The sequence below is a fragment of the Piliocolobus tephrosceles genome, chromosome 15 (genome assembly GCF_002776525.5).
Source record: "Piliocolobus tephrosceles isolate RC106 chromosome 15, ASM277652v3, whole genome shotgun sequence".
NCBI classification, from domain to species: domain Eukaryota; kingdom Metazoa; phylum Chordata; class Mammalia; order Primates; family Cercopithecidae; genus Piliocolobus; species Piliocolobus tephrosceles.
Genome location: NC_045448.1, coordinates 22,198,002 through 22,203,537, shown reverse-complemented (window position 1 = coordinate 22,203,537; position 5,536 = coordinate 22,198,002).

The following is a 5,536-nucleotide window of genomic DNA, read 5'->3' as shown; positions in this document are numbered from 1 at the left end:
GGGTAATTTGCTATAGGAGCAAAAGAAAACTACACGGGGCTTTGAGCCTACTTCAGCACAGTGCCCAGCACATTCTAAGATGTCTCCAAGTGCAGCCAGTGCTAGTAGCTACTAATACCTGGAGGGACATTAACGATTCCTTTGTGACCAAACACCCATCAGAGGCCTTCAGCTCTTCCAAGGGACTTTCTTCTCTCCACTCGGTCATCTCCACTGACAGGTGCTCTCACCCCGAGAAGCTCCTCTGTTTTAGGAAGCTGTGAGATGGGTATAGAAGGGTCATTCTGGGGTGGATCTGAAATTTGCCTGCTAGGCCTTTCCCGAAACCAGGGCCCCTCTGCTAATGACGTGCCTTTGGATTGTTGTATGCAGGTCTCAGCTAACCCCAGAGGCTTCATATCTAAACTCTGAGTTTTCTTACCTTCAGACTGACCTCTTCCAGTTCCTTAAATGTTTCTCAGATGACAGGATTCAGAGCTCCCTCCCCAAGACACATCGCTCATCTTCGTCTCCACACTCTCGGGCATCTCACAAAGGGGAACTCATCACCAAATGCCACATTCCAAGTGTCAAGTCATGCTTCCCTCAATTCAACCCAAGACCACAATGGGCTTAGAGCAGCTGAACAACGTGCCATGTTACTGTCAGCTGAGATTCTTGTTTTTTTTTTCTCTCTGCCAGATGCTTTTGCCTCTTGGCCCTGCACTCACACAGGGACTGTTTGGATGGGAGCATCTCACCCTACCATTTCCCTGTTGCATCTTATATCATTACATTTAGCTTAGCACTGTAGTCTGTTCTTTGGGCCCTGGTGTGTTAACCAAAGTATTCTCTGCATGTCGTCTCCAAATGTGTTAGGTATTAACTAAGTCATCTATGTCCACACACTAATAAAAATATCACATGAGACAATGACTGTGCCTTCAACTAGAAATGCACTTCCACAAGGACATTGACTAGCATCTTTGGGAATGGCCATAAAAACAGTTCTAAATCCACCTAACAGGCATGCTGGTCTGCAGCTGAAATTACTTCATCTCATGCACAAATTTATCATGAGATTCCTTGACAGACAGACAAGCCGAGGTGTGCTTTGTCTCTACCATAGCTAACACAATTCCCTGACATAATAATCTAGCAAGCCCACCACGAAACTGGGAACACAGTTACCTTGTCGTAGCTTGCTCTTAAAGAACCCACATAGGCTTCTAGAGGATTCTGCTCCATTTTTCACGTGCTCACAAGTCAGCCTCAAGTAGTCTGATCAGAGAACTTAATGAGGATGGATAGGAGAGCCCCACTTCTGTAGTTTGCAGGAGCTTTCCCCCTCTTTACTAATCAGACCTATATTTTGCCATCTCTAGCGTTCCAATTTCTTTCACAGTCTCCATGTTCTGTAAAGATTATCAGCAGAGGCTTTACAGCTTCAGAGGCAAGTTCTCTCTACTCCCTGGAGTGTAATTTGTCCTGACCAAGAGACTTGAGCTCATTTACGGCAGCTTGGTACTGTTAGAACCTTTTTACTCATCTAGAGCTTCAATTTTCTCTTACCAAAGTTTCTTTTTCTTTTGAGTCAATAGATTGTTCTCCTTGGCAAAGAAGAAGGGAGCAGAGTTCTGCTCCCTTGCTGTCATTCTAAAATGCAAATAGCGTGGTGTTCCTTGGTCAGCGTTAAATCCCTGGGTGACTGGCTCCCCTTGGCTTTCAGCAGTGATTCTCAAACTCCCCTGGGGTACTTGTTAAAAAAGCAGATTCTCCAAATCTCCTCTCAGAGGCTGTCAATTGCCATGTTAGTCAGGGTAAAACTAGCAGTTAAAACAAATCCAAAGATGTACGGAGTCTCAAGCATGACAGAATTTCTCATTCTCCTAAAGCCCAATAATGAGTGTTCTGGATCAGTGGGTGGTCATCTCCAAATACTAGTTCAGGGATTCAGGGCTTCCTCAACTTTTGTTGCTCTGCCCCCTTCAACATGGGGCTTCCAAGATCCCTGTGCAAAAACATGAAGAGAAGGAAAAGTGCATGGAGAAGGTGCAGGGCAATTTTAATGGCTCAGGTCTGGAAATGGCAAGCATTAGCTGCATTCACATTCTATTGGCTACATCTCAGTCACATGAGTGCACCTACCTGCAAAGGAGACTAGAAAATCTTCTAACTGCAAGGATAGTCCCACTCCAAAGGATGCTGGGAAATGTAGTCAAGCTCAGGAAGAAAAGAGAGTTATGCTGAGCAGTCTGCCCATATGGACATAAGACAAGGCTTAAGAATCTGTATTTTCACAAACCTCCCAAGAAATTCTGATGTAAGACCCCATTTTGACCAACACTGCCCTGTCCACTCCCAGTGCAGGCACCCAAGGCCTTGCAAAGTGTGTTCCACAGTCCTCCCCAGCCCTGTCTGCACCTCCACCTTGCTCTAATCATATAACACACTGGCAGCTCCCCCAGCCTGCCCAGTTACTTCATGCCTCTGTGCTGGGTGTCTCCTTTTTCTCTGCCCTTTCTCCTTTGGTTCACTTGGCGAATTCCTGCTGATCCTTTGAGACTCAGTTCAAGTGTAATCTCTTCGGCCAGGTCATTCCTGACTCCCCTGCCCCAGGTAGCACTGCAGAGCCTTTCCTCGTGTCCCTGACCTTCCTGGCCAGAATCTCATTACGGTATTGATTATGCTGAATGGCATTTTGCATTTGCCTTCCCATTTGACTGGGAGACCTCTGAGGGCAGTGACCTTTCCTTTGTGTACTCTGTACTTTACACCTTACCTGGTACCTCGTGGCAGTCAGGCAGTCAGGAAGAGTTGACTGCACAGAAACTGACCACAATCATAGAGAAGTTCCTTTCTTGATTTTCTGCCCATGTCAAAAAAAAAGGCTTTTTGTGGTTGTTGTTATCCTTACAATTTCACTGCCTTGATTATTTAGACCTAATTAGCAAACTAGGTTTGTGTGACTCTGCTACACTATGCTCCTTGTTCCCTTTTGCCAGCTCTACTCAAAGGTGAGCTTCTCCAGGAGCTGCCCTGGTCTCATCAGCAACCTGTTCCCGCCTTACTATTTCTCTTCAAGAGCACTGGCAATTTACACATTTGGAATTCTGCCAGGAGTTCTCCCACCTTCTTGAGCCATCTCTCTTCTTTTTGGTGTCTCATGTCCTCTGATTTCTTGCAGACGATCAGAAGCCTGAATTCCTGAAATCTGGGAAATACATCCTGTCATCCTTCCATTGTCGAGAAATCATGGAATCTAAGATGATTGTTGAGGTAGCCAGCCTCCAAGATGGCGTCCAGTGATCCCCACCTCCTGGTGTTCATAGCCTGTGTCCTTTCTCACAGTAAACCAGGGTCAATTGTGTGGTCAGTCCACGATTGGGCTCAGTCTCTTGCTCTCTCATACGCTCACTCTCCTTCATCACTTGCTGCTCAGGCAGAAGCCAGGTAGCCCTGTAAAGAGAGCCACATGGCAAAGAACTGAGGCCTCCAGCCAACAGCCATGCGAGTAAACTTGGCAGTGAATCCATCAGCCCCAGTAGAGCCTCGAGATGACTGTAGCCTCAGCTGACGTCTGACTGCAACTTTGTGAGAAACATGGAGCCAGGACCACCGAGCCACAATGTTCTTGGATTCCTGACCCTGTGTGAGGAAATAAATCTTGTTTGTTTCAAGCTGCTAAGTTTTGGGTAAATTTGATAGGCAGCAATAAATGACTAATACAGTTGGGATTCTTTCATTCATTCTCATCTTATCTTTCAGTCTCCTTTAGGTCAGACTTTAGCAGCATGCAAGATGCAGCCATCATCTAGGACTGCCCGGAGCTTCCCAGAGCAAGGCACTGTTCAACTTCCACTCTGGTTTTGAGATGGATGAAGCTTTAGCCTTCATTTAACCGGACTCCCTCCTTCTATATGTCTGCATGAAAATTATTACATATTTAAATATGTACATATTTACATATAAAAATACGTAATATTTTTAAATATTACTAAATATTTAAAATAAAAAGAAATAAGAAAAATAGAGTTTTAAACTGTGTCTGTTGCGTAGTAAGTGCTAACCTAATATCTGCTTTTGCTGACATTGTCATCATTCATACATCATTATTTCACGTACTATCGCCCCAACTCAACGTTCCATTGCTTTTGAACAACACCTACACATCAACTGCCACACCTCAATTTTGATTCCCAGTAAAACTGACCTTGAGGATAATGATAAGTTATAGCTGTACCCTTTTAAAACCTCAAATTCAGTTTAATTGAATTTGCCTGTAGACTGCCGGGCACAGTGTCTCACGCCTATAATCCCAGAACTTTGGGAGGCCGAGGCAGGTGGATCACTTAAGACCAGGAGTTCCAGACTAACCTGGTCAACATGGAGAAACCCCATCTGTACTAAAAATGAGCTGGGTGTGGTGGCACACTCGTGTAATCCCAGCTACTCGGAAGGATGAGTCATGAGAATCGCTTGTACCTGGAAGCAGAGGTTGCAGTGAGCCAAGATCGCACCACTGCACTCTAGGCTGGGCACAGAGTGAAACTGTGTCTCAAAAAAAAAAAAAAAAAGAATTTACGTGTAGATTGGTATAGAAATATCTTAGATTTCAAATCTTGTTCTGACTCTTTCCTAAACCTGCCTATTCTCCTATTTAAATTCTGGGTGTATCTAGTGAAATTTTACATTAGCCAGAACTCTCTAATTTTGAAATTGTCCTGAAACCATGTCGACATTATTGAGGGTTTAGACTTTAACTAGAAAATACTCATTGCATTCTAGGAAAATTCACAGCCACCTAAAGGAGATGTGTCTGATTTGCAAACATTTCCCTGAATCTGCAATAAACGAATCTACAAAGGATTGAAATTTTTTTAACGAAAATTGTCTGGTAAATATTTTGTAAGGGTTTGAGAGTAGTGAAAAATGTTAACATAACAGGCCTATAGCGTTACTACTTTTCCACAGTTAGCATTTGTTTCCAATAGTCTAGAGGAGAAACCTTTTATCTCAACAATACTACATTCTTCCATTTGTAATAGTCTCTGATTTTTAAGCAGTTACTATTCAAAACATTTTATAACCTGAGAGAAATATTCCTTTCTTTATACAGTCAGGTAACCCGGCATACTTGCACTATTTTCCTTAGAGCCTAATTGTGGCAAACCATTCATCGTGAGTGCCTGAGGCCTCTACCTCATCACCTGTCTGTTCTGTTTCATTCCTAAAAGGCTTCTTTTGCCCCATGTTTTAACCTGTGAGTTGCTCAAGGCCTCTTGGAAGTAGGTAGGTGATACATCTTAAATAAATGAAAATAAATTAGTGTGTTTCTGACCAGTTGGATGTGAACTGAATTTCCAGTAAATCAGCCACAGATTAAGTATCTAAGGGAATAGGTTCACTCAAGGGAAGCCCATGCATCCTTTTGTGATGCAAACTAGAAAATCCTTCTGCTTTACAATTTTGAATTTTCATATATCATATTTTCTTACAGTAAGGTACACCTGGACCAGATGGTGGCTTGTATCACAGACTTTAGGCTATTTTTAAG